The following is a 26,850-nucleotide window of genomic DNA, read 5'->3' on the forward strand; positions in this document are numbered from 1 at the left end:
TGAGAATGATGGTTGCAGCGGGAGGGATCAGCTCATTCCAAACAGAGAACAGAATGTTGTTTGCAAAGCAAGCCAGAACTGCACAAAGCATCCCAAGAGAAACCACCTGGATCCATTAAACTTTGAGTCATGCCTAATAACTGACTTTGCTTATGCATAACCCATAGATCAGACTTGATGAGTTTCCCTATGACAAGTGAGCTAATCTGATATTTTGATTCTTATATGATTAATAATTAACATGTGATGAATACTCATCGGAAGGTATCCATGAACCTTAGACTCAATGTCCATTGCTACAACACTTTCTTGAGGCTTAACTTTCAGGGATTCTAATGATTATTCCAGGCCTGAGGAATGACAATGAGGAGTGGGGGGGAGGAGGCAGAATTAGGCCACTTTAAAAGTGCACAAGGGGAGCTGTATAGGTGGTTCTCTCATGCTGCATGGGTAGTAAAAGCTCAGTGTTGTCAACGTGTGAAGGGGCTTAGAATAATAAAATATAAAGGTTGGAAGGGATCTTGGAGATCTAGTCCAACTCCCTGCCAAGTGTAGGAATCTACAGCTATTACAGATAGTCCTCACTTGGTGATGAAAAGGTAAAAGGTCCCCTGTACAAGCACCGAGTCATGTCTGACCCTTTGGAGGGACGCTGCTTTTGTGACGTTTTCTTGGCAGACTATAGTGGGGTGGTTTGCCATTGCCTTCCCTAGTTGTCACCTTCCCCAGCAAGCTGGTTACTCATTTTACCGACCTCAGAAGGGTGAAAGGCTGAGTCAACCTGAGCCGGCTACCTGAGAATCCAGGTTCTGCTGGGATCGAACTCTGGTCATGGGGAGAGTTTTGGTTGCAATACTGCCGCCTACCACTCTGAGCCACACGAGGCTTAGTCCTCACTTAGCAACCACAATTGGGACTGGAATTTCAATTGCTAAGCAATCTGACCTGATTTTACAACCTTTTTTGCAGTGGCCGTTACGTGAATCACCACAGGTGTTTAGCGAACCACATGGTCATTAAGTGAATTATGTAGTTCCCCATTGATTTTGGTTGCCAGAAGCCAGCTGGGAAAGTTGAAAATGGCGATCACATGACCACAGGACACTGTGACAGTCATAAATGCGAACTGGTTGCCAAGTGCCCAAATTGTGATCACGTGACTGCGGGAACGCTGTGATGATCGTAAGTGCGAAGACTGGTCATAAGTCCGAATCGTCACTAAACCAATGGCCATTAAGGACCATTGTATGTATATAAGGACTACCTGTATGTATATATGCCAGTATATATAATGGCCTAGGTGGGAGCAGCAAGTTGATTTTGGCTGAACTCCAAAACTGAGAATTGGTCCTGGCTGGTACTTAGCTGGGAGACTATCAGCTTACATATTTTTGCCAAGATGCCCATGTAATCGCCAAGAGTCAAGGGAACCTTTATGCGACTATCTTTGTGATCGTGTTACTAATGTGCATAGTTTATCATATATATTGATTTATGGTTATTTGGTTCATATATATCTTGTGCCATATTTTTTTGTGATGGTATGAATGAGTAAAGGAATGTAGAGATGACTGTGGAAGTTTCAGTAGACGTAGAAGATCCCACGGAAAGGAAACTTAAGGGAGGAGACTTAAGGGAGGTGCAACGGCAACTTAGTTCTTCAGAAAGTGGAAAGCATGAGAAAGAAACTCAAAATAGCGTCACTTGATTCTGTTTGGTATAAGATGGGGCACGCAGAAATTCTGACAGGTTCTCAAGATTCTGTTATTATACTCTATAACAATAAAGTAGCTTTCTTGAAATCCTTCTGATGCCTGTTTCCTGACCTGGCCTATCTTGAAGGACTGACAGAACATATGAAACCCAGTCAAAGCAGACCAGAGAGGTAAAAAAGCTTGTTTTGGAGGATTTCAGCTTATGCAGCATGTGGAAAAATGCCAGAAGACTTAACAAAGGATGGTTCTCAAAATATGAGTTGTTTCTCAAAATAAGAGATGGGTCCTATATGGATGAAGTGATGGCCCTCAAGCTGAAATCGCCAATAAGAATGAGAAGCATAACAAGCTGGGACTAGGCAAGCCTTCTCAGAAGGGACAAAAATTGTGGACCCATCTTCCAGAATGACCATGCATAGTGGGTTGGCTACATCAAATCTTCTGAAACTCAAGTCTAGTCTGTTGCTTATCCTTCAGTTGTGTAGGGACATACGTGCGTACACGTATGTGAGTGTATGAGACAATGAACACATGGACATCAACGAGGGGGGCAAGGAGGAGCAATTATCATCACAAACATCATGATGTCATTGCACAAATGATGCAAAATATACAATCCACATCATTTGTGTGATGACATCATAATGTGTGTGATGTCATGGCTTCTGCCAGAGTGGACAATAGCACTGGAACAATAGCACAGTGAATAGCCCTGGAGGCATAACAACGTCTCTCTTCATGATGATTGAATGTACAGTTTCTTGACCACCGAGCATGACAGTTGTAAAAGGTAAGGCTCGGCTCATATGCCGCTGCACCCATTTCATCTGTTCTTCCAACAAATGAGGAAACACATATAGATTCTAAGTATCAGCTTATGTTTGGAAGGAAGGTGAGACAACCTTCCACCAAAAAAGGATTGCTGTTTTTCATTTAAAGTAGAATGTGTTCTCACATTATAAGCTTATGGGCCAAAACTGCTGTATCATTTGATCTCCAATTTGTGTTTAAAACAAATTTAGTTGATATATCTTTGGTTTGGTTTGGTCTGGCATCGACTAAAATCTAGGAAGAGTTTCATGGCAAGAACAAACACTCTTGAGGGCAGGCAAGAACAATACCGAATTGGAAGACGGAGGAGAGAAATCCCTGACCAAGGAAGAGTCCCAGAGGAGAATATGGACGAGGGATTCGACCTCCCTCATGTTATCGGGAGGACTCTGAGTAGGTTGAGGGTTGGAGTGCCTAAGCGTAAGACTAATATGCTCAAATGGGGATTGCTGACGGACAGATAATAACATGCTGTGTGAACGTGAAGAGACACAGACTGTGGCCCACCTGCCAATTATTACCAATAGCGTGCACTGAAAATGACTTGTTTTTGGCCAATGACAAAGTCAAGAAGGTGGCATCATATTGGCAGCTCAAGGTTTGATCTGGATACAGAAGAAGAAGAAGTTGATATATCAATCTTATTTATTTATGTATGTATGTATGTATGTATTTATGTATTTATTTATTGGGTTAACATCCTGCCTTTTTCTTGGAGCTCCAGGTAATGTACATGGGGAATCTCCTCTCATTTGATGTCCACGACAATGTCCCTGTAAAGGAAGATAGGCTGAAAAGACCATAACCAGTCCAAGGTCATCCAAGGAGCTTGGTGGTCATCTGGGTCTTTGCTGGATGCACCACTACACTATAGTGATCATTATTAAGTATAAATAAGTAATTTATAAGTAATATGAAACAGTAGTGCTTATAATGTGCAGGACAAGCACATCCTGATACATAATATGCCTTGCCCAACCTGATGCCTTCAGGTTTTGTTAGAATTAATCCTTGCACCATTTCCCATCAGCTGGGAAATCCAGACATTGTAGTCACAACATATCTGAAGACATCTGATTGCCAGATTAATAGGTGAAATGTGGTACTGAGTCATCATAGGCCTGATATGGAACCAGCTATGGATTTAAGAATAAGCTTAACATTTTGACATGAATTGATAAATATCAACATTTGAGGTTTTCGCCCACAACCATCAACAATAAAGGAACAAACAAGAAGTATGCCACAGACTAACACTTGGTAGAGCAGCCATGAAGGCCTTGGAAAAGATACTCAAATGCCATGATGTATCTATACTGTACTTACAAAGATCAGAATTGTGCAAGCTATGTTACTCCTTGTGACACTCTATGGAAGCAAAAGTTGCAGTTGAAAATTGAAGACGCAGGATAGGAAGAGTGTCGACACCTTTGAACTTTGGATCGATGGATCATCGAACAAATCAACCTGAGTTCTCACTCAAAGCACAAATGACCAGGCTCAAATTATCCTACTTCAGACACATTGTGTGAAGACCTGCTCTATGGGAAAGGCGGAAGGAAAGAGGACGACCACCAGCAAGGTGGATGGACTCAGTTACAGTGGCGATGGGGGCACCATTGGGAGATCTGAAAGACCAGGTTAGGGACAGAGAGTCCTGGAGAAAATCTATGTGGTTGCTAGGAGTCGACAGTGACTTGATGGCACATCTTCATCATCAATATAGAGAGGAGGCTAGTCTGGGAGGTTCCCTGCCTTGTGAATTCATGTCTAAGTCAATCCGGAAAACCCACAGACCTCATCTAATCTTCCTGGGTGGGGAGAGGCAAGAAGGCATCAGGAGACCGAAAAGGCGCTCTGGGAAACAGGCCCCAGGGAAAGTGCTTGAGAAAAGAAAGAGGGAATAGTTAGGTTGAGAAACTTTTTGAGATGAATGGAGGTGAGAGACAGGTACAGGGGATCAAGGACGGGCACCAAGGGGTTCATGAACAGGGAAGGTAGGCAGAAGGAAGGGCAAAGGGGTGGGCGGGGCTTCAGTGCTGCCAGTGAGGCAGGGGCTTGGGGGAGGGGCTTTGAGGGTGGGAGGGGCAACACGTGGGGAGGTTGGGCGGGGCCTGGAGGGGTCAAGTGTAGGCGGGACGGGAGCTGCCGTGGAGGTGCTGCCCAGGTGCTGAAGGGAGAGGGGGACGGGACCCCTCGGGGGGGGGGCAGTTAGGGCACTTTTCGTGCGGCCGGAAACGGAAGTGGTTTCGTATTTCCGGCGCTCCGCGGGCGGGCGGCCATGTTGCAGGGGTGGAACGGCGCAGCGGCTTTTGCTGGGTCCCGCGGTGGCCGGTAGGTTGCGGGCCGGCGCCGCCCGGGCGCGGCGAATTCCCGACGGGGGCGCTGCAGCTGGGACTCGAGCTCGAGGCGTGGCTGCTCGGGGGCTCCTCGCCCGCCCCCGGCGCCCTCGCCTTCCCCCCCTCCCGCCGTGGGATGCTCCTCCCTTTGCGCTCTCGCCTCTCCTCCCCGCCCTCTCCCTGCCGGTCTGCGGGTTGCTCCTCGCCGCCGTCTCCGCGGGGTCTCGCCACACGACACACCCCTTCCCCAGCCCAGCCGCTTTCCCCTCCGCCTGGCCTGGCCCCGCCCCTCTTCTGCCTTGGCATCGTCCCCTCGTCCTGCTCCTTCTCCCGGCTACTTTGGCTGAGTTTTCGGGGCTGAGGGAACCCTCAGCTCCAGCCCTGCCTCTGATCTTTGCAAGCTGATCAGCTGTCAGGACGGAGCCGTTTTGGCCCCTCCCAGAGCTTTCAACCACAAGATCTGGACTAGTTGGGGAGATCCATCCTTTTGGTCAAGGCTGTGCTAATTCCGCTTCTGCCTTGTCCTGCGTTGGTTGCTCCAGGCTCTGCTATCACAAAGAGGAGGGGGAAAAGTGTTTGTCATTGGATTTTGTAGAATGGTTTGACTCTTGTTTTGCACCACCTTGGGTGCACTTCTTGGATGAATTGATATGAGATCTTTATATCTTGCTCCACATGTTTCACTGTCACCAAAAATAAACATTAATAATAAAATCTCACAGGTGCTACAGTAATCTTTTGGAATTAGACATGAGTTAGGGCAGAAACGCTTTTTGTATTCTCAAGATTGTTCCTGTCTTGAATGGCAGAGATCAGAAGCTATTTCTAAGGCAATTTCAGAAAAGGGGCCTGTAATAATACACTCAGAAACAGTGATCACAACATTTCTCGTAGTTCTTCAGTCATTTCTGTGTAATACATAAGGTTGCAAATATTTGCTTATACTCTGTGTGTGTGTGTGTGTGTGTGTGTGTGTGTGTGTGTGTGTATCAGTTTCACAACAGAAATCTGTGTCTTGCAAAACCCTAGGAATGAATTAAAAGAAAATGTATCTTTGCTTGGAAGTATTTATTTTTCCTTCAACATATATGTAGTTGTTAATTTGTGCTGTATGTCTTTGAGAAAATATTCAGAAGTAACTGTTACATTTATTTTATTGTGCAAGCTTTCATAAAAAGGCAAATGATCCTCTTGTACTATACTATAATTCTAATTCATTTTGGTTCATATATCATCCACTCTTTCAAAACCAACTGGGGTCTCCCACTGATGAATGTGAAGATCCAAAACCATTATTTTTTACATTAAAGATTTAGTGGCTTTAATTTCTCTTTTAGGTTGTGACTATTGGCCACCTGTTTGTTCTAAAGGAGCATTTATTTTATTTTATTTATTTTATTTATTTTCTATCCTGCCTTTATTATTTTTTATAAATAACTCAAGGCGGGGAACATACCAAATAACTCCTTCCTCCTCCTATTTTCCCCATAACAGCAGCAATCCTGGGAGGTGAGTTGGGCTGAGAGTGACTGGCCCAAGGTCACCCAGCTGGCTTTCATGCCAAAGGTGGGACTAGAACTCACAGACTCCTGGTTTCTAGCCTGGATCCTTAATCCCTAGACCGAACACTACATTTAATAATTTGCCTTGATTTTTATAGTCCCCCTCCCCCAGTTGAAGTCTTTGTAAAAACTTCTACCCACAACTAAAAGAGAGGCAAAATTAAGACAAAACAAGCTGTGGGTTCCTTTAGGTTTATTTTTCTTGTTACCCAAGATGGACATTTCTGGCACAACAACTACTCAAAGTCTAAAAGAAGCTAAAAAGTGAGCCATTTTGGTGGTGGGGAGGAGCTGGCTAGAACTTAAGACTTATTCACAAACAGGCCTTAAACCATAATGAATGTGTTGTATGAGGACACTTTAAAGTTGTCTTGTATTGCAGTGTTATGCATATTTATTTGAAAGTTATTCTGCCTATGTACAGGAGAGCTTATTCCCTGATAAGAATTCAGAATTGTGGCAACTGTGCATGTTGCTTTTGATTTGTTCAGTTCACTTACTTTCAGCTGGACTTTTGAGTGGCATTGCAATATCTGAGTTTGAATTTAATCCAAAATGAGTAGTATTGAGAGGTGATTTACTGTATAAGTAGGAATGTAATTATTTGGGGGATGAGATCATTGACTTCAAAAACCTTATAAAATCTGCTTTGTGTATCCTTGGAACAGTTATTTGAAATATTTTCTATTTTACAAATATGGCCAGAGGCTGAAAGAGATTTGTTTAATTCATCTTTTATTTCATAGAAAAATTACAATGTGGTGATGTGCAAAAATCAAATGCCTACTACTGGACCGGCTGGCTTTGATGTAGAATGATTAATATTGCTTTTGGAAGAGGCACTTTTGTTTTGTGTGTAATAGTGTTGTGTCACTATTTTTCTCCTCCCTTAGTGACTGATCATCCAAAACACATGACAGGATTGTGTCATGCTACAGTGTTGTCACTCTGGAATGTTTTCTGTGTTCATAACAAATGATGTTACATGAGGAATGGAGAAAATGAACAGGGCTGGGTGACTGTTAAATCCAGATCTGGTCTCAATTGCCATGAAGTTAAGTAAAGTCTGTGGGTATGGAACCTTGTTGAATATTTAAACATCGCAATTAGCCGTGTTTTGGCTAATCGTATTTTGGCTAGATATCATATTTTACTAGGTTTGCACAACATGCTGTTTCCAGACTAAACAAATCACCAACAGCTTAACATGATAGGTGACCAGGTATCAGTTTTGATCGTTAGTCATTAAGCCCTTGGTTTTTAACATTATAGACTGATAATTTATGTTAATTTTTAACATAGTATGTTTTAATAATACTTTTAACATAGACTGATGGCTAACTGTGGCCTTAGCCAACTTACATTCTCTTGTCCAGCCACAGATGTAAGTCCCTATGCCTCTCTTCCATAGTCTACTTCATCCCTAATGGCTAATTGTTTTGAGTTGCTAGGCCAGGATGCATTACTGTAACTTGCTTTGTGTCCTAATGCTTCAATTTAAAAATGAGAATATGTACCTAGAATTCCTCCTTGTCTATGCTATCTTTTTATGACCAATTATTTGGAAGTTGCATAGTTTTTGGAAGATAAGGTGACATTTTGCATTTAGTTAATTACCTCATCTTTGCTATTGTTTCATGTAGCTGGCACCAAAGTCTAGTTCTAAATCAACTATTTTTTAAAAAAACTAGGTCAAATTAAGCATTTCTTGCATCTCAGGATAAGTTAACTATGAAAATATTTAAAATAAATATAAAATAAAATATTTAACTGTGAAAAGAGTGTGATAGCTTCAGTTTTCTAAACATATCCTGGATAGTGATCTGAAAAATGACCAGGATGGAGAAATGTAATTTCACTTCTACATTTAATATAACCATATATTTGTTGGGAAGTGATTGCTATGTGTGAGTTAACTTAAAAATATACTTGTTAGTCTGAATAATTTTTAAAGCACTTGTATTCCTCATTAAATATTATCTTCTAACTAACTGTTGGAGCCCATATAGCTAAAAGGGAAATATTTGTTGGTTTCAAATTATTCTTAATTTGAGTGAGGTTCCTCATTGTGAAGATCTATTACCTAAAAACCTTAAGACTACTGTTCAACCCCTAAAATGGCAGTGACAGAGTAGCCCTGGATGTGTTATGATATATTTTGAGTTTATATGGATCAGTGTCAAGGCTTAAGAGATCTAACAAAACATCACGAGAGAAATTAATGTGCTCCCCAAAGCTGAATGCATTCCAGAATCCTCTGCTACACACAAAGGCACAATGTCAGACATGTAGGAATTCTTTTTGGAGGCAGGTCTCTATAGAAAGGTTTCCCAGAAGGCAATGCAGTATGAGTAGTGGAGTCCTTGGTGCTCTCTGAGCCTTGTTGTTTTCTTGCAGACGTTTCATTGCCAGACTAGGCAACATCTTCAGTGCAAAGAGGGAGTGGGCCTTGTTCTCCTGTATAAATATATACATTTATATGACCAGACTTGCAAGCTTGTGTCTCCCACACATGTCTGCCTTCAGTTCTCAGGCTGGCTGGCAACTGTTTTGAAGAGTTTTAGTTGGTTTATGTGCTACGATGATGCCATGTGGTTGTAACAGTCTGTTGGTTTCTGAGATGTTTCTGATGTATGGCTGTGTTATCCTTTTAATAGTTTCCATTGGTTGGGTTGTAGTGGGTTGGGTGGTGAGGCACTTTTTGATAAAGTTGTGCGGGTATCCATTTTGTTGGAAAATGCTGTGCAGATGTTCTTTTTCTTTTTTCTGATGTTCTGGGTTGCTGCAGTGTGTGAGTGCTCATCTGAATAATGTTCTTACACAGCTTCTCTTGTGGGAGGTTGGATTGTTACTTTGGTTGTGGAGCACTTGGTTGGTGTGGGTAGCTTTCCTGTAGACTTGTGTTTCTAACTTACCATCATTTCCTCTCCCAAACATATTAAGCAAGCCAAAAGACCCAATAGCCCAAGAAGAAAAAACAGGAGTTATTTACAACATACAGTGCAAAGACTGTAACAGCCACTATGTAGGACAGACAGAAGACTAGCAGAGCGCATCCAGGACCACCAACTGGCAGTCAGAAGACACGATGAGAACTCCTTAATCTCACAACACATGGACAGACTCAACCATAGTTTCAACTGGGAAACTGTGAGCATCCTAAACCAAGCCAAATCCAAAAACGCCAGAGAATTCCTGGAAGCCTGGCACTCAGACAAAGCAGCCATCAACAGACACATAGAGGTAAACAACATTTACATACCATTCAAAAGAGACAATAAAAAAGTCAAAAGACCAGCACACTCCCTTGCCAACAATCAACACCCAGATATGCAAAAATCAACACTAGGATTAATACCAGATGAACCATCAAACAGCACAATACACCCTAACCAAGGAACTATTAACTCAGGCAATCAACCAAGCAGCAAACAACAGCCCAATCAAAGAACCCGCAAGGAGAGAACAACACCCCTACCAACACAAGCAGGGCAAGCCACAGTATATAAACTGAGAGCAAGGCCCCCTCCCTCTTCGCACTGCAGATGTTGCCTAGTCTGGCAATGAAACGTCTGCAAGAAAACAGATCACAAGGCTCAGAGAGCACCAAGGACTCCACAGTTCAACCCTGAGCTACAAACATTCGCTTTGATTAGTATGAGTAGTACTTGCTGCTGTTTAGAGCCCACATGCAAATCATTAATGCTTGTGCTGCTCACCAGATCATCTTGCTGATTTAGAGGTAGGGAACTTGTGACCGTAATATATGTCTATGGTGATTGGGCTTATAAAACTTGTCATCCAAAAACCTGTAAAGAGTACCAGTTGATTCATCAACATGTAAAATGGGAATCTAATTGATCCAGCTTGTAAAACCATTTAGTTGGTAAGCAAAACTATTTCCATGTATGTAGCCTTTTTGTAGTAAACTACTCGGTGAGCTTTCATGTAGTGCTTTTAAACATCTGCTTCCACTTCCTCTTTCACACCTTTTCCTGAGTTTGAGTGGGTTGGTATAGACCTACTGTTTCTGAAAGAATAACAGACTACAGATTACAAGAGCACATTTGAAAAATACACCCTTATAGTAACAGACATCTTTCAGGTATTGCAGAAGATACTTATATGCAACATTTGGTATATCGTTAGATAATGAGAGTTCTCTAGCTGTGAGAGAACAAAGAAATAGCCTTGATGGCAGTGCGACTGCCTCTGAAGGCCACCTGCTGGGAGACTGGTGGGCTTCCTCGTGCAGTTTGTTGGCTACTGTGAGAACAGACTGCTGGACTAGGTGGGCCAGGGGTCTGATCTGGGGAACACTGCTTGTGTTCTCAGATAATTCAGACCTTTTCTATGAAATTAGAAATCATCTCTTCTGTAACTTAAGTCAGTGATGGGGAATCTGTGGGAATACAGAGTTGCTGAAGCGCATCTCCCATCACCCTTTCCTGTTGGCTATGCTGAGGGTTTTAGATGAGCAAGCACTAAATCTTATTTCTAGTGACTTGCTCATTCTTGTTGCCCTACATTGACCAGGCTCCTTCCCACTGATACCAGCTTGCACAGATAAAACTTTCAGAGTTTGAGCAACTTACCCTTCCCCAAAGGGTCAGACATGACTCGGTGCTTGCACCGGGGACCTTTCACCTCACCTCACCCTTAAAATATGCATGAGATGGTGGTGATGATAATATTTTTTAAGAAAAGGAAAACCCAACTCTATAGCATCACCTTCTGGCCCCCGTGGCTTTGTGGCATGTGACTAAAGAACAGCAAGCCCATCTCCTTTTGAGGAGATGAAAACAAAAGCATCAGTCTTTAAGAATGAATTTTATTAAAAATCAAAAAGAAGAAAAGAAAGCTTTCTTTTAGCTTGGGTAGCCAAATGGCCAACAATTACAGAGTGTCAAGGTCAGAAAACAGACTGCACAAGGACTAGTATAACTCTACTTTAGTGCTGCAGGGTATAAAAACAGAATTTTGAAAGCCTGACTGGTGGTCTCTCTTTCCTCTCACCCCAAGTGAATCAAGATGGAGAGATCTTGAGTTTCTTCATCTTCCCTTTCAAGGCTACACTGGTGTTTGCCTAATGGCTGCTGAATACCTTTTTCAAAGCCATGTCTGTTCTCCTTTACGAAGTGAGATGGGATAAAACATTTAGCACTGAAAAAAACAGTGTCTCAAATATCAGTCCCCAAAGAGTGCTATGGGGATACTCCGGGCTTAGGCAGCTTAAGATGGTGCAACATTTCTACGACTTGAGTTAACCCACAGTCAGTAATCATCAGAATCAAATTAGACAAATGAGACAATTAGCATACATGACCGAAATATCAGAATCCATAAAGCAGACCAGCATCCTGAAGATCAAGTAATCTGAACATGAATCCTGGCTGACTTCTCCAGCTGACTGGTAGTGAGTAACCTTAATTCCCATAGATCACAGCCTTTAGGAGCACTTCTTTTGACCCCCTAGATAATTCTGAAGTCACGGTTTGGCACCTTCTTTCACCTCTGGCCCCACGACTTGGCTCAATTTTACCACAAACCCTGGGCAACCCGCTCCACCCCTCTACAGCAGGGTTTCTCAACTTCGGCAACTTTAAGATATGTGGACCTCACCTCCCAGCCTCCCATGCTGGTTGGGGAATTCTGGGAGTTGAAGTCCACACATCTTAAAGTTGCCAAGGTTGAGGAACCCTGCTGTAGAGTCTCTGCCTCCTCCCTGCCTGTGAAGGTTATTTCCTGCTCCCTGAAGATATTCTCCTAAATGCATTCTAGCCCAGAAAAGACTTTCCTCCTACCATAGTTCCTCCAACCTGAGCATTATTTGGCTTTCAGTTTCCCCTTAATCTAACACATCAAGACCATGTCGCTGTTTCCAATCTCCATCTTCCTTACATCTTTTCAGCAATCCCACTTTCCTTCTTCCATGTACAGATAGTCCTCGCTTAACAACCATTTGTTTAGTGATGGTTTGGACTTACGACAGTGCTGAAAGAACCGACTTGACACCAGTCCTCACACTTACGACTGTCACAGCATTTCCCCAGCTTGGCAACCGATTTGCATTTATGACAGTTGCAGCATTCCGTGGTCACATGATCACCATTTTTGATCTTCCTGGCTGGCTTCTGGCAAGCAAAATCAATGGGGAACCACGTGATCCACTTAATGAACATGTGGTTTGCTCTATCTATCTTTCTATCCCGCTCTTACTATTTTTATAAATAACTCAAGGTGGGGAACATACTTAATACTCCTTCCTCCTCCTATTTTCCCCACAACAACAACCCTGTGAGGTGAGTTGGGCTGAGAGAGAGGGACTGGCTCAAGGTCACCCAGTTGGCTTTCATGCCTAAGGCGGGACTAGAACTCTTCGTCTCCTGGTTTCTAACCCATAGCCTTAACCACTAGACCAATGACCTTGGTGATTTGCTTAACAACTGCCACAAAAAAGGCCATAAAATTGGGTCAGATTCTCTTAATGACTGCTTCACTTAGCAACCAAAATTGCGGTCCCAATTGTGATTGTGAAAGGATACTACCTGTATCCTTTCTCTGTGATCTTCACCCCAGGGGCTTTCCCCTCAATTCCCCTTCTTTCGTCTTGGCCACAAAAGTTGTAATTACTCAAGGGTGGGGCGGGGGAAAGTCTTCCTGGCATGCCTCTTTCCTCCCGCTTGGGGCTTGGACTTCAAACTGACCATGAATCCAATTCTATCCTATGCTTCCCTCCTTTCCATCTGTTGTAAGTATGTGGTCAGTGAAGGTTTGTGCCTGTCTACATGTCATAGGGAGCCATTATGGATACTTCTACCTGTTTACTCAGGCATCAAGGATATGTGTTTTGACTCTCTGGGCTAATGCAGGGGAGGGAAGTGCCTGATGTGCCTTACCTGAGAAAATGGGGATCTGCCCATTCACTACAGCCTGATTCTTCCATGAGGGGCTGCAAGCTGGTTCCAGCAAATGTGGAACTTATGGTACATATTCTGTTTATCATTAAAAAAAAATCTCTTCTATATAGAACGTTGCTTCTTCTCTTGGCTGCTTTGTTGGTCCTCTTGTACGGACTCATGAATCTTCATCTTCTTGCGTGAGCTAAAGAACGGCTGTTCGCTGCTCTAATCCTTATAATTTTCTTCAAGCACCTCTACACACTCGTAAGTTGTTGCAAGCATAAGCCAGATGGTTTTGGGGCAGGAACGCAAACAAGCCACAAGCCCTGCAGGTCACAAATGTGGGCTCCCGTCCTTTTATTTCTATTTTAGTTTCTTAAGTCATGACCATAGAATGGTTTTATTCTTACTCTGTTCTCAGGCTCTCAGGTTAGTCAAGTACCAACTCTCAGTTTTGAGGAGAAGATTGTTATGGACTCACCCACCAAGCTCCATTGGCAAATCCATCTTTGTTCTCCCTCTTCACTCGCTTCGTGAGCCATGAGCTAGTAGGTGCAGCAGGAGTGATGTGCCATCCAGTGTCGTGGAGTGAGGAAGATGTATGCCTGTCCTGGAGGACAGCTTTTGTCACTTGAAAACATATTGCAAAGAAAGGTAGAGATACACACTCCACTATTAAGTAGGTATAATGGTTGCCGATCTTAAAGTATTCTCAGACTCACAAGCAAGGGCTTGAATAAAATCTGGTTTATTTAAGAACAGTATGCAAGTACAAAGAAAGCTGAGAATGAGCAAAAGCGCGCCAAATACAAACTAAAAACCCTCGGTGCGAATGTAATCCCTCCCCCCTCGTACAACTGTTTCAAATTCCCCATCCCAGGTGCTCCTAACGAGTTCTGCTAATCAACGGGTAAAAAGGACCTTGAACACAAACGATAACCCAAACACATTCCATCCCAATGAAGAGAGATAGAAAGCCTGGTACAAGGTCCCCCAGCAGCTCCCTCCCAACCGGAACGCGCGTCAGCACCATGGCATGCAGAACGTTACGATGTACATTGAACATTGCAATGACTAACATGACATACCGCCCCCCCAAAAAATGCACAAGAAAATCCAGTAAACCTTAACAGAAAAAGGAACAGTTAAGCAGCAGGCTTCAAAGGGTATGCTAAGTGGAAGCGGTGACCTAAATCAGGAGCATTGACATGGCGAGCAGGCACCCACTCAGGGTGGGGGAAGTGTTTCCAACGAACTAGGTATTGGAGGGAGTTGCGAAGTTTGCGGGAGTTGACCTCTTTGACTTCGAAGTGTTGCTGGCCATCGATCATGATTGGAGCGGGTGGAGGAGGTTGGGGGTGCCAGTGGGCGGAGTGGTGGACCGGCTTGAGTAAGCTGCAATGGAAAACAGGGTGTAAGCATTTCAAATTGTGGGGCAAGTCTAGCTTGACAGTAACAGGATTGATAAGAGCAACAATGGGGAATGGGCCGATGAATTTAGGGGCAAGCTTCTTTGAAGGTTGAGGGGATTTTATGAACTTAGTAGAAAGATAAACCAGATCCCCAATTTTGAAGGTGTGCTGCAGAGAACGGTGTTTTTCGGTGTGGAGTTTGTAGGCAGCTTGAGCATCGCCCAGAGCTTGCTTAATTACCAGCCAGGAAGCAGCCAGCTGAGCAGCCCAATTGTGAGCCGAGCAGGATGCAGAGGGGGGCTGTGGCAATTCGGGAATGGGAACAAAGTCCTGGCCGAAAACAACCCGGAAAGGGGTCTGTCCAGTACTCTGGTGAACAGCGTTGTTATAAGCCACTTCGGCAAAGGGCAGCAAATCGACCCAATCGTCCTGATGGTAGTTGGTGTAGGCATGGAGAAATTGCTCCAGGGTTGAGTTAAGAATCTCAGTAGATCCGTCCATCTCCGGATGCGACGCCGTTGACAACGCCTGTTCGGTGCCAATTAATTTCAAAAAGGACCGCCAAAATTGGGAGGTAAATTGTGTGCTGCGGTCGGTCACCAAACGGGAGGGGCAGCCGTGTAAACGGTAAATGTGGAATAGAAAGAGGCGAGCCAGCTGCTGGGCAGAAGGCAGAGAGGTGCATGGAATAAAATGGGCTTGTTTTGAGAAAAAATCTTTTACAACCCAAATTACAATTTTCTTTTGCCTGGTTGGGAGGTCAACGATAAAGTCCATAGAGATCTCGGCCCATGGACGAGATGGGCTGGCCACAGGCTGGAGAAGCCCTTGCGGTTTACCCATTTTTCGTTTGGACATGGCACAGACAGGGCAAGAGGCAACATAGTCTTTAACATCCCACCGCAGCGAGGGCCACCAAAATTGGCAGCCGGCCAAATGCAGGGTTTTCACGAAACCGAAATGGCCCGCCAATATATCATCATGGGAGCGTTGTAACACCGAAGCTCGCAAGGTTTCAGGCACATAAAGATGGTGGCCCACCCATGCGAGATCATCTTTGAAGGAAACTTTGTCTCTATTAGCCAGCAACCAAGTGTCAGATTTCACTGCCTGAAGAAAATCCATTTGTAACTGACAAGGAACCAGTGCCCTTCGCTTCGGGGAAGGGGCGGTGCTCTGAGCTCGCGGACCGTGAGTCTGGCTTCGGGTGACAGCAGCCAGGCCCAATTGTGGCACAGAGAGAACAGTGCCAACTACTTGAGGGCTTTGGTCAAAGTCCTGAGGCAAGTGGGACAAAGCGTCCACGAGAAAGTTTCTCTTGCCGGGTATGAACTTCAATTGGAAGTTAAAACGACTGAAAAATTGAGCCCAGCGAATTTGTTTTGGGCTAAGGCACCGGGGGGTGCAGAGAGCCTCTAAATTCCTGTGGTCTGTCCAAACTTCGAATGGGCAGGAAGCACCCTCAAGGAGGTGGCGCCAAGTTTCTAAAGCGGCTTTTACAGCAAAAGCCTCTTTTTCCCAAACATGCCACCGGCTCTCAGTCTCAGAAAATTTCCTGGATAGATAAGTGCAGGGTTTTAGGCTGTTGTCAGAGTCTTTTTGCAACAATATAGCCCCAATAGAAAAGTCAGAAGCGTCTACTTGTACTACGAAGGGGCGTTCAGGATCAGGGTGCCTCAAAATAGGCTCTGCAGTAAAGAAAGTCTTTAATTTCTCGAATGCAGCCTGGCATTCCGGCGTCCAATTTAACACTGCCCCAGGGTTTTTCACCTTGCGTGTTTCCCCCAACCCTTTCGTGCGCAGCAGGTCGGTGAGGGGCAAGGCAATTTCAGTGAACCCCTGGATGAACTGGCGATAATAGTTCCTGAACCCCAGAAAACTCTGCAGTTGCCGTCGGGTACGAGGGCGTTCCCAATTTAAGATGGCCCTAATCTTTTCAGGGTCCATTTCGATTCCCTTGTCAAAGACCCGATAGCCCAAGTAGTCCAGTTGGGTTTTGTGGAATTCACATTTGGACAGCTTGGCATACAGCTTGGCCGCCCTAAGTTTTTCCAACACCTGCTTAAGAAGGTGTTCATGCTCCTTCTCGTTTTCAGAGTAAATAAGAACATCGTCCAAGTAGACCAAGACCCCTTTAAATAAGTGTTAGCGACAAAACTCAAAACAAATTAGACTCCAACAGTCTTTGAGTTTAGAAATAGAAAAAGACTTTATTTCGCTCTCTCTCTGAGCTTCTACGGTTTGTAAAGCATGGTGGACTTTCCAGGAACACGATGCAACGTGTCCAAAAGAAAAGCCACACCATACAATATTTCAAGTTTATTTTTATACATTTTCCTGTCCCATCACTCCTCTTTATCCGTTTCCCCATTGGCTGGGTACTCTCAGACTTACAATCTTCCGGCCGCCTTTGTTTTAAACCATTATCATATTAGGTGATGTGTTTAGCCGTTGCCCTGATAAGTGATGAGTTTAGCCCTTATCATTTGATGAGTTTTCCCCACTATCTCCTCCTGACTTCGTGTTGGTTTAAGTATTTAACATGGCGTTGCTTTTGCTCACTAGCTTGAACTTATTTACACATTAAAATCTTTACCTCTCACAATCCCCCCTTTTAATTTTTATCGATCTTTTTAATTTGTAACTCGAATTGTTGTAATATTTTACTTGCTTCGGAACTCCCATATTTATTTTCCATTAGGGTCATCATTTTTTCCTTTGGTATCATATTCTCTATCGTGCTTTGTACAATATTTCTGATCAGGGGGATAATGCATGGGACGCACATTAGGCCAATAAAAATTAACATTCCCATCATTAAAGCTTGCTTCCAACTGCTGAATAATCCTCCCCAAAATCCCCCACTGTCAGTATCTAGAATTCCTTTCCATGTTTGGACGGGCACGTGTATTAATTTCCTCAGGTCGGCGGTAAGATCTGCCACCACCCTTCCAGTTTAACCTATTTCCAGACAGCAGTTTGTTAGGTTGAACTTCCCGCATACACCTCCCTCTTTTGCCAATATGTAATCAAGGGCTAATCTGTTTTGGTATACTGCGGTTCTAAGTTTGTCCTGTTGTTCAGCGATTACATTTAAGGCAGCATCTATTCTTTTGCCCACTATTTCCAATACTGCCTGTAACCTTATTATTCTATTAAGCATGTAGATTGGGGTTCTATATCCATAGGACCCATCCTCAGCCCATGATGCCGGGTCATAATATGCAATTATTCTTTCTGGAGGCCATTCGTCATCTTTCCATTTTCCCACTTCTATCCCTGCTATACTTCGTTTTTGTCTCCCTATCTCATCGTATACTGGGATTCCTAAAACCTGCTTGCTTCTCATGGGTAAGAGGAAGAAAGAAGGCCTTATCCATCCCAACATACAAGTTCCACTCCAGTTTCCTGGTAGCTTTTCGTAAGCTTGGTTTCCACATATCCAATACATATTTTCCGGTGATATCCAATCTTTTCCCTTTTCTATAGTGATATTGAACTTCACTGGTTTTGACTCATTATTAGGGCTTGTCCACTCTTGTTCATCCCATACCCCTGAACACATTAAGTCTCCGACAGGAATAGTTCCGTTTTGTCTAAAGCAGATTCTTGCCACCAGGTTTGTGGTTAACGTCCAAATAATGTCAGAGGTTGTTTTTCTCTGAGTAATGTTTCCCGTCTTAGTGAGATTGTTGAATTGGCCAGGGTCAGCCTCTTTAGCCTCCCACGGCCACTTCTCACCCATGTTTGTCCCCCCACAGACAAAACAATTTTGTACATCTAGGGTTTGAGCGATACCTTCTGCCATTTCCACAAACAAATTTTGGGCTTTTGTGGAAACCACTTGTTTGTCTCCTAATTGTTTTAAGGTCTCATAAACTGACCAAGTTATGCTCCTCTCCTCCCCTGTTTCCTGCAATATTTGTTTTACCTCCAATGTTATAATTGCCCCGGGGTCTGTCCCTTTTCCATATATCAGGATCCCATAGGTATATTTTATTGGTTTGACCGGAGTTAATGTCATTATAATGGGATTACATTCCCCAGTTTTACAGTTGCTCTGGGCTACCCCATTTTGTATTCGCAACTTATGTTCTCCTATGGGTCGGTTCATCCACGTGGCAGTGGTCACACATTTCCATTCTGGACAATAATACCAGTCTTGTACATTACAACTATAATCATTGTCATAATTGTTGGGGCCTTGTTTTGGATAGGCACATAGATACTTAGCATCTAACATGTACGTGCGTTCCCACCTCAATCCACCACAGTTTCCCATTGGCCAGCCATTAGCATTGATGACCTTGCATGCATCAAAGTTTAGTTGCACAGGGGTTCCATATGTTCAAATGACTTTAGAGGTTATATTTTTATGGGTTCCTGAAGTATGGTGAGTTAAGCTCACCAGTATCATAGTGATCTTAGTAACTTCCTTAGGGTCATAACATATCGTTTTGTTTTCTGTCTCACAGACTTGGAATTCTTGATTATTCTCAATGCACACCCCCTTTTGTTGACATCCCTCCGGTTGTTTAGTGTGATATTGTAGGGTTTTGGTTTTTGTTCGCCCCTGCTGTACCCAACTGACACACTTTTCACAATTTGATTTTTCTGCTTCTTTGTTTGTAGAAAGGATCTGTCCCCACAAGATATTTACAACTATTACCTTCACCCAGTATACTTTATGTAAAGACATTTTAGTCATATCACCTGCAGCCACAAGGACACGGGTAGCCTTCGGGTTCTAGCCAATCTTCCTCTAGGGTTATATCACACTCTTCGGTACAATCAGCATGAACCGCTCCACACCCGTCACAGTGGCTACAACAACAACACTGGAAAATACAAGGGCATTCACAGAACCAGCACATTCGCACAACCCTCCCCCGGTTTATTTTTACATGTCATTCGGAGGTCTCCGTTGTGCTTGCTTGGTCCGGTTACCACTTTCCACTCTTCCGGAGTTTGTGGTTCTGGCCCTCTCTTGGCTCTGGTATGATGAGTCCAACCCTTTTCAGCCGTCCTGATCGCGGTCTCAGAGGTCAGCAATACCTGGAACGGTCCGTCCCACTTAGGTTGGAGTTTTTCTTCTTTCCAACTCTTGATCAGGACCCAATCTCCGATTTGGAATTTGTGAACAGGGAACTCTAGAGGGGGTCGTTGAGCCAACAATCCTTTTTTCCTATAAAATTCAAAATACTGGGACAGGGTGTGCACATAGTTTCGTATGATTTTATCTCTGGTTTCCAGAGAGTCTATACAAATTCTTCCTGAAGCAAACTCTACTCCATATAATAATTCATAAGGAGATAATCCTACATCGCGCCTAGGTTGTGTCCTAATTCTCAGTAATGCTAAAGGCAAACATTTGGTCCATGGCATTTTTGTTTCTAACATGAGTTTACTGAGGCTTTCTTTAATCTTAGAATTCATTCTCTCTACTTTCCCACTTGAGGGCGGATGCCACGGGGTATGGAAATCCCATTTTATATCTAAGGTTTGCATGATTCCCTGCAAGAGTTTTTCTATGAAGTGACTCCCTTGGTCGCTATCGATTTGAGTGATCAATCCGTATCGGGGTATTATATGTTCCAATAGGAGCCGTATCACGGATCGGGCATTAGCTTGTACAGTGGGGTAAGCCTCTACCCAGCCTGTAAGATGGTCGATTATCACTAAGAGGTACTTATAAGTTCCGACCTTGGGAAATTCTGAAAAATCTACCTGGATACATTGAAATGGTCGGAAAGCCGGAGGTCTCCCACCCGGGTTCCCTTTTCTCAAGGCAAATCAATTAACTCGCTTACAAATTAAACACCCTTCGATGACCTGAGCGGCCAGGGTATAGATCCCAAAGCATGCGTATGACTTTAAAATACAGTCTACCATGGCTTGGGTTCCCCAGTGGCTTCCCTCATGTAAATGGACTAAAAGATGTCTGGCTATTGCTTTGTTTATAATTTGTCTCCCATCCGGGAGAAACCAGTGGCCATCCCATCCTTCTTGCCACCCCCGCCCTCCCTCTTCATGTATTCTTTTTCTTTATCTGAAAAGATAGGGTTTTCTACTTCTGGTTTTACCTCGGGGATAAGTATATACATGGGTTCAGCTTCTCGAGCTGCCTTCTTAGCTTCTTCATCTGCCAGATTATTGCCCACTATTTCGAAGGTATTCCCCTTCCTATGAGCTTCTACATGTACTACTGCAATCCTTTTTGGTTTCACTAGTGAGTCCAGAATTTCTGTAATTAGTTTTTTGTGTATTAGTTCTCTCCCTTTGCTGTTCACCATTCCCTGATCTCTCCAAATTTTTCCAAATGTATGGACTATTCCAAAGGTATATAGTCCCTATCTTTTTGTTTAATAATTTTAGTCCCTGATTTAGGGCAAAAAGTTCACATGTCTGGGCTGACCAACTGGTGGGTAATGATCCCGCTTCTACTAATACCCTAGTTTTTCCTTCCACAATCGCATATCCGTTTAGCCTCTTTCCTTCTTCAACCCTAGATGATCCATCAATGAATGAAGCTTCCCCTTTTTCTAACGGTCCCTCTTCCAAATCTGGTCATATTTTCGTTTGTAACTCTATTACATCGAGACAAAAGTGCTCTGGACTACCCTACGTCTCTGCATGATTATTTGTTAAAAACTGGGCTGGGTTCAGGTGTTTTTCTGTTACTAACACTAAATCCCTCTGTTCTGTTAGCATTGCCTCATATTTCAAAATTCGTGAGTCAGTCAACCACCTTCCTGCCTTTGTTGGAGGATGGTTCGCACTTGATGTGGTGTGCTTACCACCAGAGCCCCTCCGAAAGTCAGTTTTCGGCTCTCCTGAACAAGAATGGCAGTAGCCGCCACTGCTTGTACACAAGTCGGCCATCCGCAGATGACAGGGTCCATTTGTTTTGACAGGTATGCTACCGGTTTCCTCTGTCCAGCCCATTTTTGAGTGAGTACTCCATGAGCTATGCCTTCCTCAGCATTTACAAACAAGTAGAATGGTTTATCCAAGTTGGGCAAGCTTAAAACTGGTGCTTTTGTTAGGGCCTCCTTTAATTCCTTAAAGACTTCTTTTTCTGCATTTTCCCAGTGTAAGATCCAAGGTTCCTTCTCGGTAAGTTTCCCGTATAAACTTTTTGTTTGCTTGGCATAATTTTCGATCCATAATCTTCAATATCCTATTAGTCCTAAAAACTTTCTCAAATCCTTCTTGGTTTTAGGGAGAGGTTGCCTTATTACTCCCTCTATTCTTTCAGGTGTGATTTTTCGGCTTCCCTGACTAACTAGGTGACCTAGGTATTTAACTTCTCTCTCTACATATTGAAGTTTGGTTTTTGATACCCTCAACCCTTTCTGGGCTAAGTAATTCAACAATTGGTTAGTTGCGTCTTTGGTAAGTTGCTCTCTTGTCCCTGATACTAAAAGGTCATCTACATATTGTATCAAATATGTTCCCCGAGGACTTTGGAATCCCTCCAGAACCTGTTCTAGTACTTGTCCGAACAGGTTTGGGGACTCAGTGAAGCCCTGTGGAAGTACTGTCCATTGATATTGTTGCTTCTGTCCCGTGAATGGGTTTTCCCATTCAAATGCAAACAAGGGTCTTGATTCTTTTGCCAGTGGACATGCCCAAAAAGCATCTTTTAAATCTATTACACTAAACCACTTATGGTCGGACGGAATATGTCCCATTAAGGTATATGGATTTGGAACTACTGGATGCCTAGTTTCCACTACTTGGTTTAAGAGCCGGAGGTCCTGGACCATCCGGTATGTTCCGTCCGGTTTACGGACTGGAAGGATAGGGGTGTTATATGGGGATTGAGTCGGCTCTAATAGTCCATCTTTCACGAGGCCGTCTATTACTGGTTGTAACCCCCTTCTCCCTTCCATCGAGATCGGATATTGTTTTTGTCTAACAACTTCTCCTTCCCTCTTCAATTTAATTTGTAATGGAGGGACTTGAAGTCCTCCTCTATTTCCTTCCGCTACCCAGACTTTCTTATTGATAGCTTTCTGATCTTCCTCTGTTAATAGTAACATCTGCTGGGAGTCGTCCGAAAAGGATATGGAAAGATTTAATTTTCCTAATAAGTCTCTTCCTAATAAGTTTACCCCGGCTTCTGGTATATATAGAATTTTCCCCTTTACTCCTGTTCCTTCCCCGTATTGGATGTTCACTTCTTCCAATCCTGTCACATAAAATGGTTCTCCTTTTACCCCTGAAATTTTTACTTTTCTTTCACTCTTTCTTACAGAACCGGAAATGGTTGCTACTGAGGTCCGGGCTGCCCCAGTATCAATTAAAAACACCATCTCCTCTCCTTCTGGTCCCACCCTTAAGTTTATCAAGGGCTCCTGGTGGGATTGATAAAATATGGGCCCCTGACCCCCCTAGTAGGGGATATCGTAGTCTTCCTGAGCCATGGCATATATCTGTCGTTCCTTCTGAAGTTTGGGACAGTCTTTCTTAAAGTGTCCTTTCTGCCCACATTCAAAACATGCTCTTTCCCTCTTTCCCTCGGACTTCCATCCCCCTCTTCCTGTCCGGTAGTTTCCGGCCTCTACTCTTGGCCCTATTCTTCCTTCTCTCTTCCCTTCCTTCATTCCTCCCTCTTCTTTCTTTTCATAATTCAGGACTTGGTGGACAGTTGCCACCATCATTTTACTCTGTTGTTTCGCCTTTTCATTATCTCTCTGGACATAGGCCTTTTGTGCGTCCTTCAACAAATCCTCAATTGACTTATCCGCCCATCCGTCTGCTTTTTGCAATTTTTTTCTTATATCAGGCCATGATTTGGTGACAAATTGGACTCGAACAAGTTGGATATTCCCTGCCGCCTCGGGGTCTATCCCAGAATATTTGCGCATTCCATCTTTTAATCTTTGTAAGAATGCGGCTGGCGATTCCTCTTTTTCTTGTTCTATCTGGAGGGCTTTGGTCATGTTTTGAGCTTTGGGTACTGCTTCCTTCATTCCCCTAATTATCAGTACTCTTAAGTCCTCCATGTTCTGTCTTCCCTGATTGGTATTATTGTCCCAGTTTGGTTTGGCAAGAGGAAATTTTACATCCCCCGCTGGGCCGGCTTGATGCTCTCTTTCCCAAATTTGGATAGCGGCTTTTCTTATCAGGTGCCTCTCTTCAGCAGAAAATAGAGTATTTATTATAGCTGTTAATTCATCCCATGTATAGATGTTTGGCCCCAATAAATTATCCAATTGTTCTGCCGCCCCCAATGGGTCCTCTATTAAATTTTTCATCTCCTTTTTAAACATCCGCAATTCCAATGCCTTTAATGGTTCATGTACATAACTGATGACTGGCTGTCCTTGAGCGTTCAATCCGGAGGGGACCTCCCTCAAAGGAAAGCTTGTTGTTATTTCTTCGCCTTCAAATGGCAAATTCCTTAAATCCTTTTTACATTGTTCAATTTCTTTCCTTAAATTTTTATATAAATTTGACGGGGGTGGACTAGGAGGGGGAGGTGCCATGGGCATTATGGGTTGTGGATTATAAGGGGGTGATGGTGGGTATCTCCTTTTTTCCTCTTGGTCTAATTCTTCTTCCCCCTCTCCTTCTGTATTTTGGACCAAGATCCGACTCTCCTCCTGGTCTTGTGGCCACTTATTTGGCGCCCATATAAGGGCATACTCTAGTTCCCGTTTTAAAATTTTACATTTCTTATTTTTCACATACTCATACAAATTCTGACAGGCGAAATAGTTGTCACTCCCTTCTTGTGGCCAATCTATTCTTTCATCTTCCCACCATACAAAGCAACATAGGTGGATCATCTCTTCCTTAGTTAACCCCATTTTAGTGATTATTTTATTATACGGGGGCTTTCCCCATCCAGCCAATAGGAGTCCTAATGGACTCCTTGGATCTATTTTTAATTGTTTTTTCTTTCTTTCCCTCACTCGTGGACGACTCTTTATATTGCCCATACTGGTTACCGTCCTGTCTTTATCCTTACCAATCCGCTTTTGAGACTCTTTTTGTACTTCACCAAGTCACTTCCTCTGCTTCCCGGCCAATCCTCTCGCGAGGGTATGGAACCGCGGTACTAAGGAGTCACTCTCGCTTCGCCTTGCAGCTCTCTTTGGCTCTCGGGGCGTCTCACACACACTCTTCTCACAGATCTCAGACTCAGAACAGTCCTACCCAGTCCCCCAACCACCCAGGTGTGAATCGGACACCTTCTGAGTTCTACTCACCTGGGTCTGTGCACAGAGTCTCCCAGTCCTTTTACAGGGTTCAGCAATCTCTCTCTTGGTCCACTCTCAAGATCTTTTTCTATTTCGACTGCTATGTGGGTTTGTGGGGCTCAAAAGGCTCTTATTCCAAGATTGCCACTGCCGCGAGGCAAACTGGAGCCGTCACAAAGGGACGGGGCATGCCTCCCCTGGTTACCTCGTTAGACAAGGCAGTCCTGGAACCCTGAGTCGAGCCCCACGTTGGGCGCCAAAAACTGTTAGCGACAAAACTCGAAACAAATTAGACTCCAACAGTCTTTGAGTTTAGAAATAGAAAAAGACTTTATTTCGCTCTCTCTCTGAGCTTCTACGGTTTGCAAAACGTGGTGGACTTTCCAGGAGCACGATGCAACGTCTCCAAAAGAAAAGCCAGTATACAATATATCAAGTTTATTTTTATACATTTTCCTGTCCCGTTGCTCCTCTTTATCCATTTCCCCATTGGCTGGGTACTCTCAGACTTACAATCTTTCGGCCGCCTTTGTTTTAAACCATTATCATATTAGGTGATGTGTTTAGCCGTTGCCCTGATAACTTTAGCCAGATGATGAGTTTAGCCATTGCCATGATAAGTGATGAGTTTAGCCCTTATCATTTGATGAATTTTCCCCACTATCTCCTCCTGACTTCGTGTTGGTTTAAGTATTTAACATGGCATTGCTTTTGCTCACTAGCTTGAACTTATTTACACATTAAAATCTTTACCTCTCACATAAATGATCATTCAACACCTCATTAATCAATTGCATGAACACTCCAGGTGCACCGGCTAAGCCGAACGGGAGGACTTTGTATTGGAAGGAGCCTAATGGGCAATTAAAAGCGGTTTTCCACTCGTCCCCAGCTTGTATGCGTATGCGAAAGTAGGCTTCATGGAGGTCGAGCTTGGAGAAAATTTTCCCTTTTGATAGGTGGGCTAACATGTCTTTCATTAGAGGCAGAGGATATTTGTTACATAGGGAGACTGAATTTAACCCCTGATAGTCCGTACAAAGTCTGAGCGTACCATCTTTCTTTTCCCGGAAGAGCACAGGAGCTCCAACTGGGGAATTGGCAGTTTCAATGAACCCCCGTGACAGGTTTTTGTCAATGAAATCGTGCAATGCCTCTAGTTCTTTCTTAGTCATTGGGTAAATTTTTGGTTTGGGCAGTTGCGCGTTGGGAAGCAACTCAATTGCATAGTCAGTTTTGCGATGGGGTGGCAGTCGGTCCACCTCCATTTCCCCAAAGACGTCTGCAAAGTCTTGATAACGGTCCAGCAGCCCTTCCAGCTGCGGCAAGCTGGGGCGCGGCGCAGCAATCGCAGCCCTTGCCCCCCCCCCACAGTTAAGGGTCGCCCCACTGTAGGGGCTTGGTAAAACCCATCTCTAAATGTAATGGTCCGGTGCTCCTAATTTATATATGGGCTTCGCCAAGTTAACCAGGGAATCCCCAGAATTACCATGGGATCGCCCACAGGCGCAATGATGAATTTTAAAGCCTCTTTGTGGCTGCCTATTTGCATTGCTACATTTCCAGTGAAACGAGTTGCTGGACCCCGCCCCCCCCCCCTGCCGTTGACCCATCTAGCTGGGTGAAGATCAAGAGCTGCTGGAGAGGAAAACTAGGCAGGTCTAATGCAGCAACTAGATTTGGGTGGATGAGGCACCTCGAACACCCAGAGTCAACCAGCGCCCAAACATCCGTGGTTCTAGTGTGGGAGCCGAGCTTCACTTTCACTGCTAGAGTGGGGCAATCAGCACTCACCATAGCGTCCTCGCGCCCATCCCCTTCCACCTGCCCCAGGGTGCAGTTCATGGCAGGTGGCTGGCGTTTCCTGCCGGTACTTTT

At 43.9% G+C, this 26,850-nt stretch overlaps 1 protein-coding gene across 4 annotated transcripts in view; it reads left to right on the plus strand.

Annotated features, from left to right (window-relative positions):
- Positions 1-4,697: 4,697 nt before the first annotated feature.
- CCDC71 (coiled-coil domain containing 71) overlaps positions 4,698-26,850 on the plus strand; it is a 33,131-nt gene continuing 10,978 nt past the window's right edge. For 2 of the 4 annotated variants that reach the window (XR_010067071.1, XM_063291443.1), the window contains exon 1: positions 13,322-13,433. The gene's annotated coding sequence lies outside the window, so the exon portion shown is untranslated. Of the gene's footprint in view, positions 4,714-4,800; positions 4,881-13,321; positions 13,434-26,850 lie in introns of those variants that run through there. The other 2 variants (XM_063291445.1, XM_063291444.1) reach the window with 2 other exon arrangements.

The sequence above is a fragment of the Candoia aspera genome, chromosome 2 (assembly GCF_035149785.1).
Source record: "Candoia aspera isolate rCanAsp1 chromosome 2, rCanAsp1.hap2, whole genome shotgun sequence".
NCBI lineage: Eukaryota > Metazoa > Chordata > Lepidosauria > Squamata > Boidae > Candoia > Candoia aspera.